This window comes from Hesperophylax consimilis, chromosome 1, assembly GCF_061612785.1.
Source record: "Hesperophylax consimilis isolate HC1 chromosome 1, BYU_Hcon_1.0, whole genome shotgun sequence".
Taxonomy (NCBI): domain Eukaryota; kingdom Metazoa; phylum Arthropoda; class Insecta; order Trichoptera; family Limnephilidae; genus Hesperophylax; species Hesperophylax consimilis.
The window spans coordinates 11486683-11501710 of NC_142836.1; positions in this window are offsets into that span (position 1 = coordinate 11486683).

The following is a 15028-nucleotide window of genomic DNA, read 5'->3' on the forward strand; positions in this document are numbered from 1 at the left end:
GAATGTATACTAACACACTCATTTTTGTTTATTCTAGCGTACTAGCGAAATATTTACAGAGCTTTTAAAAGAACCTTTACAGAACTTGAATTTTAACAACGAAATTTATTAATTGTTAAAATTCTGTGAAACAACCCGTCCTAAGGACGATTGGTTTTTAGTTTTGATAGTATCGCTTTGAATGAAGTCTCCGTACCCTATGTAGGTATATTTGATTTATATTTGTAGGAACATTCTAAATAAAGATATAAGTATTTGCGTCTGTGCTATGGCAGTATGCCGCATCTATAAATACAGCTTTTTCACTTTACACCGCTCAATCAATTCCATTTGTCGAGTTACACCATATAAACTTTTGTTTATTCTCAAGGAATTGACAAAGGAACAATACTGTAACTGCAAAAAAATTAAACCTCTTTAACGGAAGAATATTGCAACATATTACACAGCATTCCGCTAGAAAAACCTCACAAATACGCTGTTTTTACCACTACAACACCCGTGCCGTGTAGGAGATATGATATTTGAGTTACAGCGTATTGGCCTTACTTATCTCAGCTATAAGTGCTGCGTCGCGTGATGTGTCATTATGCTGTATCTCCATAAAGCTAATTTTGAGAAAAAAAAATTTTTTTTAAATTTTATTTTCCTCGCAAACTAATAGTAGTCCCAATTTAAAAATTAGTGAAAAGTTAAAATTGTGAGTTTTTGGAAATTTTTAAAAGAAAAATCCCAACACATCATGAATTTCGAAAAAAGTGATGTACCTATTTGGATATTTTTTTTAATGATGGATCAATGAAACATTTCACATAATTTTAAATTGTTACCACACTGAGTTTGCCATGTAAGTCACAAAACTAATTTATCTCATTACTAGTTTTTTGGAGATACAGCATAATGCCAATACATAGGCGCATTTTATCTTTCAAAACAAAAAAGTGATTTTAATTCACCTTCTTTTCAGGCAGCAGTATGAAAAATCTAGCTACAACTTTTACTTTACTCTAATACCAGAGTATCTGTCAAGTGAGAGAATCTTCCTTTGTAAACTGAAACGTTTAGAGTACACACCTTTGTTTACTGCATTCGCTTTTTCACTTCAACAGTAAATTGTTTCAGCACCGTGTCGTGAGCAATTTGCGAGACAAAACGAAAAAAAATAAACGGCAGTGAAATAATAAACTCCTGGTTTTTAATCATGTTTTTAATTACGCGACTAGGCTTTGGAAAATTTCCGAAACAGACATTATTATTATATTATTTGAATTTTAAAAAATACAAAGAATATTGCTTCAATATTGGCAATCGCCATATTTATTTTTGCGGCGATTCATGTTAGATTTTATCGTTGTAGATTATTAAATCGTAAAGCGGAAACTTGAAATTAGTAATAACGGATAGCAGTTATCCGTTTTTAAATGTAGGAAGTGATGTTGGAGGTTCATTTTTAGTCCGTGAAAGTAAACGTTGCGGCGCCAAAACATATAAAGCTTATTTATGTCCTAATTTTTTTATCGACGAAAACCCTTCACATGGGGGATAGTATCGGATCTATCCACTGAGACATTTGTGTCAGCATTGGTTCGCTTCATATGTCGTCGAGGCGTATGTAAAAGAAATATTGTGCTTCCAATTTTGTCGGTGCCGATATTATTTCGATCCTTTTATCGAAAATACCTACCGTAAAAAGTCTTAAGAATAGTGTGAATTATTATAATTCAATGGTGTCGAGTGATGATTGAAAAACAGTTCGGGTTGTGGAAACAACGGTGCTTATTAGATATACACTATCTATAAACTATTAATATTGCCCACAAAACCTTTCAAAAACCAACAGAACTTCAAACTAAAAAAACACTACAAACAGGTAAAGGCCTCCTTTTCCCCATTTTTAATATTCCTTCTGATAAATAAACACAATCGCTTGATTCTTTCTCGTTGAAAATACAGTCTATTCCAAGTACCAATTTATATTGTTGATTCTTTGCAATCAAATGAAAGGTGATACTTTTCATATAATTATTTTTCAGAGAATATAAAAAAAATGTTTTCAAGAAGAAAGTTGAGATCATTTGCGGCTCGTGACTATTGGGTGTACTAGAGTGCTAATATTACAAAATATGACATTATTGATTTTGTTGTAGCTGAAAACTATTATTTATTTTTATCCTAAATTTATAATCTCGTAATATCTTTTCTTCGAAGATTTTCAGAAAATATCAGTTTGGCCGTGCGCTGCGCGGATTTCGTCAAAATCGAATATTAAAAAAAAATCGTTTTCTGCTACAACAACAACAATAATGCTTTTTTTTATAATATTTGCACTCAAGTACTGAGGCACCCAAAAGTTCTGAGGCGCCACTGGTTGAGATGTATTTTGACCAATGAACGTGTTAATATTTTTGTTCACGATTTTATATTCGAATAATTTACGACTTTTACATAGCTACATATTTTCATAACAGAATTGATACAAACTGTGGTTTGGCCAAGGAAAGCGAAAGAGAGTAGAACATATTAAACGATTTTATTATCTTAATAAACATGAAAGAACAGGATTTTCTTCATAATTAAAGACGACTGAAATATGTATAAACATTATCGACAAATCAACAACTTTACTGTTGACCCAATAAAAATCGGCAAATACAACACAGAAGAAGATATTACGATTTCATTTCTGTCAGACATGATTATTTAATAATCAAATAATAATCAGTGAATCAGGTAAGTAATCCAAATATTTAGACAGACGAAAACAAATAATTAAACGATCGAGGGTAGGAAAATTTGTATTCATCATTTACAACCCAGCAGCAGCGTTTGGGGCGCATTGGATGCCCTCTCCAGCCGGACTCTCCCAGCCTATCGCCTAGCACCGCAGTGGGTGGGCTGGAACCAAACGCTCATCACTCCTGGACAGCCTGAACCCCAGATTCCTACCCACCCCTCATACCTTTCCTTTCCAGACCTTTCCTTTCACCTCCTACTCTTACAAAAAATAAAAAAAATAAAACTTTAAATTCATGAACATACAACACAACAATTTTAACATCATTACAGCGGCGAGTAGCAGGCGTCCGCGGTGCGGGCCAAAACTGTTGGTAAATTTTGCCAACATTCGCGGCCTGCACGCAAATTTAAATTCCGTCCATCACCATCTTTTGTCCCAACATCCCAACCTTCTTTTCCTATCCGAAACTCAGATAGCCGAGCCGCCAGACTCCTCCTATCTGGACTGCCCGGGCTTTACCCTCGCAAGCAAATTCCGACTCAAAGGAGGAGTCTGCCTCTATAGTCGAGCTGACGTCAACTGTGTACGACTATTGAGTCTGGAAAACTCCAGATTCGACGTAATGTGGGTGCGCGTCAATCTTGCCAGTACGGCAAGATTCTACGCATGTCTATACCGCTCACCGAACCATAGCGAATCAGACACTTCCGAGCTCTTCAAAATTTGAGCGATACTATTGATGATCTCTTGCCCCGCTACCCTTCGGCCGAGTTTGTTGTTCTGGGGGACTTCAATGTTCATAACGAACCATGGTTGAAGTTCTCAGGCCCAACGGACTCGGCTGGCCGACAGGCGGAATCCTTTGCCATTTGCTACGGATTAGAGCAATTAGTTCAGGAGCCTACAAGGGTTCCTGATGTCCAGACTCACCGCTCCAATCTGTTAGACCTATAACTACTGTGCCACACGGTTATAAGATTGACGTCACAGCGCCTCTGGGATCATCTGACCACTGCCTAGTGACGACATCAATCCCCGTTAGCCTCAGACCAACCAATGAGAGACTGAGGAGAAAAGTGTGGCACTATAGGTCAGCAGATTGGTTCGGTATGCGGGCCCATTTCAACGCTTTTCCGTGGTCAGCTGTTTGTTTTCGGACTTCGGACCCTTCAAGATGTGCCCAGGAGATTGGTGAAGTCATCAAATCGGCGATGGATGGCTTCATACAATCGACTACTAAAGAAACTGGTGTGGGCTCAAAGCCGTGGTTCAGTCGACAATGCTCCGAAGCAGTTCGACGAAAAAACGCGGCTTACCGAGCCTACAACACATCTCGAACGCCCGAAAGCAGATCAGCATACAACAAATCGGCAAAGGAATGCAAGAGAATCATTAATAGGTCAAAATTCGAACACGAACTGCAGATCAGCAAAAAGCTGGCTGCCTGCCCGCATGGCAGCAGAGCATTCTGGTCGCTTGCGGGCTCAATAGGTCGAAATTTTTGCAAACCCAATTTGCCACCTCTTACCAGACCTGACGGCTCACTAGCAAATACCGCCACCGAAAAGGCTAACCTATTAGGGAAAATGTTTGCGGAAAACTCGACCCTCGACGACGGGGGTGCTGTTCCGCCGTCGGTTCCTCACTGCGGCTTCTATATGAAAAAGCTGAGGATCCGGCATCGGGATGTACTCCACGTCATACGGGGGCTCGATGTTAACAAAGCTAGTGGACCTGATGGAATACCTGCCCTGGTATTGCAGAGGTGTGCTGCGGAAATAGTTCCAGTTTTGACAAAGCTCTTCAAAATGTCCCTGAAGTGTGGCACTGTGCCCTTTGGTTGGAAAAAAGCGGTAATTCACCCTATTCCCAAGAAAGGTAACCGCTCCAACCCGGCCAACTACCGCCCCATAGCGATCACATCAGTTCTGTCCAAAGTGATGGAACGTGTGATCAGCGACAAACTGCTCACATACCTCGAGAAGAACAAAATTATCAACGACCGTCAATACGGATTCCGGCGGAACCGCTCGTGCGGTGATCTTCTCGCGTATGTGACGCATGTGCCAAGGGGCGGTGCCTGGAACGTCACGGTGAGACCCAAACGGTCGCACTAGACATATCCAAGGCCTTTGACCGGGTCTGGCACCGAGGACTTGTCAAAAAATTGCATTCTTACGGACTTTCCGCATCCCTGTGTACGTGGATTGCTGACTTCTTTAGGGATAGGTCGATTCAGGCGGTTGCTGACGGTTTCACCTCTTCCTCACACTCCATAAATGCTGGCGTCCCACAGGGATCGGTTCTGTCTCCGACTTTGTTTTTGTTGCACATCAATGACCTTTTGACATGTGCACCGATTCATTGTTACGCGGATGACAGTACAGTTCATGATAGCTTTTTGTTTGATAGGCCCCCAAAGGGCACACAAACTCCAACGGCTCAAAGGGCTTTGAAGCAGAGAATGGACGGTTATCTCGAGAGTATTTCCTCCTGGGGTAAAAATAATCTCGTCGAATTTAATGTTTCAAAGACCCAATCCTGTCTGATTACGTCTAAAAGGGATCCAAATGATAATCTAGTCTCCTTCAACGGAAGCAATCTTCCGAACAGGCCTTCCATTGATATGCTTGGTGTAACTATAAGTGACCAGCTCAGGTACGGGTGCTCCATCGAAGCCAGAGTAAAGTTGGCCTCTCAGAAGCTGGGCGTACTGTACAGGGCCCGCAGATACTTTAATAGTACACAACTGCTGACCCTGTACAAATCGCAAGTGCGCCCTACTGTCGAATTTGGCAGCCATCTCTGGTCTGGAGCCCCTAAATACCTGAAAAAAACCCTTGACTCTGTGCAAAAACGGGCGGTCCGTTTGATAGATTCCCCAATCTTAACAAACGGACTGCAATCTTTAGAGCACAGGCGTCAGGTAGGTATGCTGTCCTTGTTCTATCGGTATTACAATGGAAGATGCTCTGAGGAACTAGCGTCATTGATCCCTTCGGCACCGGTGCGTAGTCGGGATACACGCCAAACGCGCGCCCAACATTTGTACACAGTTGACACTTGTCACATGAGAACGGGTCGCTTCTACGATTCGTTCTTAAGTTCAACAGCTCGGCTGTGGAACGAACTGCCGGCCTCTGTGTTTCCTCCCTCCTACAACATGGGACTCTTCAAGACCCATGTTCACTCCTTCCTCTCCACAAAAAGACCCTCCACACAGCATCCCCAAAGATGACATAGGCCCTGAGGGAAATTATTTTCTTCAGGGCCTCCTGTGTGGAGTAAATATAAAAATAAAAAAAAACAACATACATACGCCCTAGGAACCATTTATTGGATAAAAAAAAACCTATTTTATATGTCCTTCAAAGTGTTTTGCTACGTTTGGTGATTTAGCAGGGGTGCCCGGGATCATCGGGTGAGATGTGTTCAGAATGCTCCTGCCCACCAATTGCGTGGCGTGCCAGATCGGGAGAGTATGGTTTGGGGAGACCCTTCGACCTCTCCAACTCGTCTCTCTACACGTTGCCTTGCGCTGTAACGGATATAGATACATCACTTTTGGACACACTGATCCTACCTACTGAACCTACCCTCCCTTGATACCGATTTTCTCCTCAGAACTTCTTTTCCTTAATATGCCCTCCACAGGGCATCCCAAAAGATGACATAGGCCCTTAGAGAAATTTATTTCTCTAGGACCTCCTATGTGGGGTTAATGCAAAAAATAAATAAGATATAGAAAATGTTATTTTATCATCCTTTCTTCCTTACCGTACAACCTGTACGTACCTGTTACTTAGTGAAAAAAAAATGAAATGAGTCAGTTATTTCTCCTCGCGTCAGATCTTAACGGTTCACTCATATTAAAATACGCTTCGGCTTTCAAATCCATCCTCAAACTGTGGTTTTAACCACGTTTAGACAACTTATTTATATTCATAGTTCTATTTTACACCCTCCCAATTTAAAGTGATTTATTACCGGTTAAACTGATTTAATAATGAAATAATTGTGACAATCGATTTCATATTCTGTGGGGTATTTTAAAGTCTGTTTTCACCACATTAATGTTATCTTTATTGTTTAATAATGATGTTGCTGCTATTTATTTATCGAAATGTATTATATTTGTGAAAATACTTATAAGCGGGGAGTAAATAATTTTCCTTACTTTATTGTTTTCTAATGGTTCAAGTTAATTTAATCTAAGGCCATTTGTTTCTATTTGTATGGATTTAAGTTCATTGGCATTGATCGGGACGTGATTATTTACTAATGTTTTGCGAATTTCGAAAAAGTTATTTTATTATTACAACATCTTATATATTCTTTGAATCTAGTTGGGAAAGCCCTTCCCGTCTGTCCGATATAAGACCATAAAATAAATGTAAACTTAATAATTGTATTACTAATTTTGATTTTAATAAATTAAAAAAAAATAAATGGAATTCTACGAATTAAACACAAAAACAATAAATAAAAAATTGTAAAATTTAATTAGATGAGATCCTCTGTGTACGCTATTTCAACCACGTATAATTCTGGCGTTGTAAAATTCTGTCACGTAGTAACTTAACCATTATAATTATCTTCTTGCTAAGTATATCAATACTTAAGAAGTCGGTGTCTTTAGAGAGTATGATAATTTGTTACGTGATATGTCATACATGTTACCATTGTCACCTATACCGACCTTACACTAAGAGAGCTTTTCCAAGAATGTGTCTCTGTCCACATAGTCTGTTGAATGTATTTTGTATGTTTTGAAATTTATTTCACTCAGTTATATTATCATATTATAAGATTTCGGAGGCAGTACTCTCAAAACCACTAGAAGCGGAACGTGAAGTTTTGATTGCAACATTATCTAATAACAGTTAACTCCATTTTTTCTAAGGCGAAACTTTCAAAGACTAAAGGACTATGTAATATTTTTTTTAGAATTCCACGTTTTTTTCCATTAATTATTATATAATCTTGATATTTAGAATAAATAAAAGATATTTATTTATTAGAACGCTAAAAATGGCTTTAAAAATAGAATGATGTTTCCATGGTAACTCAACAAAGTGCCAATTCAACACACTTTTAAAAAGTGATATAAAGTCATTAGAAACAATGATTTTTTTTTAACCTTACCTAACCTAACCTACATAACCCAGGTAATAATTTTTTGTTTCATCACTTTCCATGAATTTATATAAGTTTAAAGATGTGTGAATTATCATTGTGATGATTTGTCCGATTACCATTTGCCTATGTGTCATTTTTTAAATAACAGCAAAATAAGTAGGTTGTAATATAAGATCTTGTCCTTTTAGTAAACATAGACTGGTCTTTTGATGCAGAAATTACTTAAAGCTAATAATTTAATATATGCTGATGCTTAAGGTAATAGAACACTGTTCAGAATAGATAACCAACTAAAAGTAATCATCACGCTGTTTCACTGAAAAGGTTGGCAGAGAGGACAGACCACCACACTACTCCGACTTGATACGCAATAGTTGCTTTATACAGATTAAAAGCATTGCTTTAAATAGCTTTATTTATGTAATAGTTATAGGTTTCATGGAATAGCATCATGCCATTACTTAACATTTACAATGCTTTGAGGAGTTCACATAAAAGAACCAAGAATATTAATTTTAAAAACACTTTATAATCAAAAATACTGAACGTTCCCCGAACTTTCTTATCGAGAGAATAAGTTAAGGCATGAGTAACGGAATTGAAGTAGTTGCTGTACGTGTGAGCTTTTCAAGCCAAACGCTGAAGTTTGAAGCACTCGTTATTAAATAACAAGATACTGAAATCCATTCGTATGAACGAGTTGTACAGAAAAACCTCACCGTATGGCGGAAAACCCAAGAACTTTTTGAAGAGACCGTGTTCAGAATTTAGTTTTTTTTTCATAGGCAACCGCAACACTAAGAAATTATAAAGCAGATTTTGCATTTAATAATTAATCTCGTTTACATGTTTGTGAATATTACATTCCCTCAGCAAGACTCAAATAGATCTTTTTACGAGACCGTTTTATTGACACTAGAAGGATAAATTGTCTAGACACTGAAACGTGTTGCGGCTCTTAAATGATACATTTTACAATAAATAATCCTCATATCTCTCTATAGTCTATGTATATTGTACAAAGTACGTGCATACGCGGTTCAACCCCGCTGATAATAAATATATACATATATACATAATACAATAAATACATATATTACCTATGTGTCAATGATTTAAAGTGCCGTTATCTATATAAAAGCTCACATGTTTAATGACGCATGGTATATTAACTATTTAACTTCAAACGTATTTGTTATGTCCTTTTGTTGGTAATCTGATTTTATTGCACTTCCTTGCTTTAAATCTCACTGTTTTATATACATTATTTGAAAAGATTTTGGTAATAGGTTGTTTAAATAACATTGCATTCAATAACAGCATTTCACTGTTGGCCAATTTATCTATTTCAACAATCTAATTTCTTTTGAAAATCTACTATTACTCTTATTGATCTGTTTTGGAGAATGCACACCTTATTTTCTCTGTAAAATATTCGGACCATTAAAAACACCTAATCATACATACAAAACAATGGGGCGATAGAAATATTATATATGTCACATTCTGACTCCTTCCTGTATACTTTCTAGCTATTTTGTATATAGTTAATACTACAGATTTGCAATCAAACATTTTTTTCCATATTTTATACCACAATCATTTCGTTGAAAAGAAATCTTGGATACTATTAACAGTAAAACCACGAAGTTAATTTATCTCGATTGGAAATAAAACTACTTTTGCCAGTTTAAATAAGATCTTTCGAACCAACGAAATAAAGTATCTGTTTAAGAAAGAACTTTGATTTTTCAAAATGTTTGATCCATTTCGACAGAAATAAACAAACATTGAGCTCAGTGGGTACATAGTAAAATTCTATAATTTTGTCTTTTTGGTAGCTAAAATCCGTTAAATCATTTGGATAATGTTGTGTATCTTGGATTATGTTGATATATCCAGTATCCATTTTGATAAAAAAAACTTCTGATGGGGCTAAAAATAGAATGTGCTTTCCTTTAAAATTCATATAAGTCAATGCTTACATTTTGCGAGACATGAACGACCTTTAATTTTGCTTTGTGCTTCAGCACTCCCCCGTCTGGCGTCATTCTACTAGATAAACGAAACTTATTTTAGGTACGGAAACACGTCAAGGAGCCTAGATCACAGAAGACGAAAATAGATATGCTTTCCTGGAGTATGGGTCATGTGAAAGTTGGCATTTGAACCAATTTAGTAATGATCATTTTAAGATCTGCCGATAATATCTTTTTTTGTATTAAAAAAATATTCATGATCGATATAATTATGAAAATGGTATTCCAAATATAAACTGCACAGCACCTGAATGAACGCATTTGCTGCCAGGAGTTTTTTTTTGTACAATTAAAATTATATATACGATTGTTCCGCCCATGAGAATGATAGGCACTGAACCAAAATATTTTTGTACGCAATTGCTAGCCTAGCCTATTGCTATCCTCTCGAGATCCTGGGGACACTATTTCGCACATCTCTTATCGTATTTTTCCAGATTTTATGAATAAATTTTTACGCTGTTTTTAATTTAGTACGACAAACACTATCAACTATTCAAAATGACGTCAAGTCCTTGGTCCGCCCGGATAAGTTATTAAAAATCTTTTTAGATGATTTTCTCACGAAAACGGCTCTATACAAATAATACAATAACTTATTTAAGTAATTATTCATATCTGGATTTATTAATAAATTATTAATTTTACTTGTTAAAGCATTCAATATGAATTAATTATTTTTTAAGTATTTAAATATAAATGTTACTGATGTATATAAAACATATTTCCACAACATTGAATTAGGTATTTACAAACATGAATGTCGAGTACAATTTTTTTCTTAGAATATTGTTACTAAATTAAATATTCCCATGACTAACATTTCTTTTTACTATCTACTGTTTCAGAATTCATCAAAGGGATGAGTCCCGAATAAGGTTAGATAACCCCCGTCGGAATACCATTTTTGCATCCGATTTTACCATTTTGAGGAATACTACAGTGTCCCTTTTGTAAATAGTTTATGGAATAATCTTACAATAATGAATAAACAAAAAAGAAAAATTCTGATGGGTGTCTTAGACTCAGGTTTCAAGAGGTTATTCACTAAAAGAAATTGATGAGAAATCAATAAATAAAAAAACTACGAAGCAGAGAATCAGTGTTAGCCCGTGAGAGAGACTACGGCATACTGTATATTGTAAGGATGAAGAGAATAGATAGGGGAAGGAAGTGAGAAGAAGATCAGGATATAACAGGCAATTGATATTTGGTTACCAAACACGGCTAAACTCATTTCAAGCACTAATAAAAATAAATGTTTATTAACTTTATTTTTTATAACAAATGGAGATAATTATATCCTCACTGGGATTTTCCATGCTGACGATATTATTTACAATATAAAAGTTGTGTGTTTTCCTAAAATAATTATAAATACCTTACGTAGTGTTTTTTTTGTGCAGTGGTTTTGGTTTCAGTCTGTACTTGGCGTTAGTATATTTTGTATTTCTGATCACCCCTTGTTTTGCATCCAGGATTTTTTTTAGATTTAAATCTTAAAATTTAATGTATTTTTGAATAATGCATTGTTTCGATTTTGAATGGTGTTTTTTCAGCAGGGTGATGCGGAAGGTACAACGCACCTTGAGCTTTGACAATATGAAATTCGCACAGATTTTTTAACTAGGATAATATTTTTTTATTATTACTAGGATAATAATTTTTTATTATTACTAGGATAATGATTAATACATTTTTAACACGAGCTTTGTATACAGATTTGAAAGCTGTAAAAAATTAAAATACTCCACATGGTTTATTCCAAATTTTTCAGTTTTCCTTAGCTAATCGCAAAAATTAATAAAAATACGTCTAATCAAATATTAATTTATATTTTGTCAAGATAAATAAGTATAAAACAATGAAGTAATCGGAATGTGACGTGTATAGTATAAATAAATCAATTTTTATTTATTTCCCAAATGATCGGTTTCAGATAATCACGTACTGCTGGTAAATCTTTGATTGAAACTTTGTAATTTATTTTTAAATTTTTATTAAATGAACACACAGGAAAACCTGATGAAAATAATGTTCTTACGGGCCTGTGTAGTCTTTAGGGATGCTGTCTCAAGGGTTTCCTTGAGGAGAGGAAGGAGTGAAAATGGGTCTTGAAAAAACCCATGATGTAGGAGGGAGGACACACAGAGGCCGGAAAATTATTCCACAGCTGAGCTATTGAACTCAAGAGTAGTAAAAGTGTCTCATCCTCATGTGATGAATGTCAACCATGCGCAATTATTGGGCACACGTTTGGCGTGTTTCCTGATTATGCACCGGTGTCCATGGGATTAATGACGCTAGTTCCTCGGAACACCTTCCATTTTAATACCTGTAGAACAAAGACAGCAAACCTACCTGACGCCTGTGCTCTAAAGATTGTAATCCGCCTATTAAGATGGGAGAATCTATCAACCGGACTGCAAGTTTCTGCACAGACTCAAGGGTTTTTTTTCAGGTTTTTTGGGGCTTCGGACCAGAGGCGACTGCCGAATTCAATAGTGCGGCGCTATTACTATTTGTACAGGGTCAGCAGTTTTGAACTTTTAAAGTATCTGCGGGCCTAGACACTGAAACGTGTATATTACCCCCAGCTTCTGTGAGGTCAACTTCAATCTGGCTTCATTAGAGCCTCCGTACCTGAGCTGGTCACGTAGAGCTACACCAAGCATATCAATAGAGGGCATGTTGGGAACATTGCTTTAGTTGATGGAGACTAGATTGTCGTTTTGATCCTGTTAAAATGTAATCAGACATGATTGGGTCTTTGAAAAAATAAATTTAAATAAATCTTACCCTCTCAAGGTAACCATTCTATCCACCCATTTCATCTGCATCTAAGCCATCCAAGCTGTTGGAGTTTGTGTAACCTCAAGGGGCTTGTCAATAAAAAAAAAAATCCATAATGGAATTTACTGTTATTCACGTAACAGTGAATTGGTGCACATGACAAAATGTCGTTGATGTGCAACAATAAAAATCGGAAACAGAACCTATCCCTGTGGGACGTCAGCATTTATTGAGTGTGATAAAGAGAATGAGTGAAACCATCGGCAATCGTCTGCACCGACTTTTCCCTCAAAAAGTTGGCAATCCACGTACACAAGGATGCGGGAAGTCCATAAGAAAGCAGTTTGTTGACAAGTCCTCATTTCCAAACCCAGTCTAATGCATTGGAAAGTCCAGTGCAACCTTTTGGGTCTCACCGAAACGTCCCAGGCACCGCTCATACGTCTGCGTCACATACGTGAGAAGATCACCGCACGAGCGGTTTCGCCGGAATCCGTATTGACGGTCATTAATAATTTTACATTCCTAGAGATACGTGAGCAGATTGTCGTTGATCACACGTTCTATAAACTTGGATAGAATAGATGGGATATCTATCTTTTATACGCTAGTGGGGTTTAACATTAGGTACATAAAATGGATACGTCTTTTTACAAAGAGGTTAAGATGTATTAGGTTAATTAGAATAGTTCAACTGTTTAAAAGTGGGCTATTAAGAATCAAGTTCACCTTGACAAGGGAGTTCTTTTCATATCTTGAGAAATTTTCTCAGTTTTCATAATAAGCTTAAAGGCCCTGTCTTCATTTTCAAATTATGAAAAAAACAAGCCCATCTCATCTGAAATATACATATATGTGCATTGCGCAAATCAAAAAGGTAAGATATATCTCAATAATAAATCGGAACGGCCCAGGAATAAGAAGTCTGATGCCCACCCGGGGACCGTCATATTATATTCACAGTCCGGAATATTTTATTCGACCTTCAGCCAAAAAGACCGGTCCACTTTTAACAGCTTTCAACCCTTTTCCTTTCACTGCTAATGACTTGGCACGAGCGGCGAGTTGTGTTTGCCCTCTTTGTACTTGTGGCCAGACAACACTTTCACTTCCTGCTTGTATTAAAGTTATAATTAATTTTCTTTCAGCGATGCCAGAAGAAAGATATGATTTGTGGTTGGACATTGTATTGTTGAACGACAAGGTAGTTTAAATTAAGCCGCGTGAATTGTTTCTATAACTTTGTATTGTTCATGGTTAAAAACAATATATATTAATGTGTTCAAAATAATGTAAATGGTTTCAAACTTTTTGGTACAGTGTTTTTTGATTAAATAATGGACTCTGATGGAAGATTCTCAAAACACACAATATAATTTCGTTACGTCCGGCACTGAATGCCCAGTTTTGTAAGAATTTTTTTGTGAAATGTATACATTTGATTTTATAAAACGATTTATTATAAAACGACTTCTTTCTGAATTTCAAAAGAACTTATTTTATTTTAATTTTATTTTTTTTTAAATTTAATTAATCCAAATTTAATTATATAATTATTAAGTTCCGCAGTTAAGTATTTTATCATTTTTGTTATTATTACGGCTGTTTCGGCTTACAAGGCCATTTTTAAACTGAATTCTGAATACTTGCAGAACCTAATAATCATATTATTAAATTTGATTTTAATTAAATTAAAATAAAAAATAAATGGAGTTCTACGAACTAAACACAAAAACAATAAATATCTTATTTTTTCTCATTCTTTTCCAAAGATTTTTTAGCCTCATAACTCTAAAAATTGCCCGTTTTTTACGCTCAAAATCGACGCTTTTGTACGGTTACAGAAAAAAAACATTTTTCATAAAACTGAGTAAACTGATAAAATGATTCCGCGTATGATGAAAATGTGTTTTTAATTTATTAGGTCAAATTAAGAAAATCTAATTTTTATTTGTGAAATGTTCATAAATTACTAAACGACTTTATGGATCTTGCAAACTTCATTAAATAAACAAAATTTTCATACCTTTTTCATATTAAAAAATCCTTTCGCCGATACATTTTCCCATTCGAGAGCGTGTTAGGGGTCGCCAAAAAATGGAGTCATTTTTGTAACCACTCTCAAGCTGATTGGCTGCTTTCGCTGAGAACAAATCTTATTGCAGACGATTCTATTTGCGCGAGCAATCATTGAAAGGAAGTGTGTATTTACGTTCAAAAGACGTAAAGATCTTTAACACTTTCAATAGCACGAACATAAAAAGTAGGCATGTATTCATTCTTTTCTTTTCAATCTAAGATAAATGGATATAGTACTGTA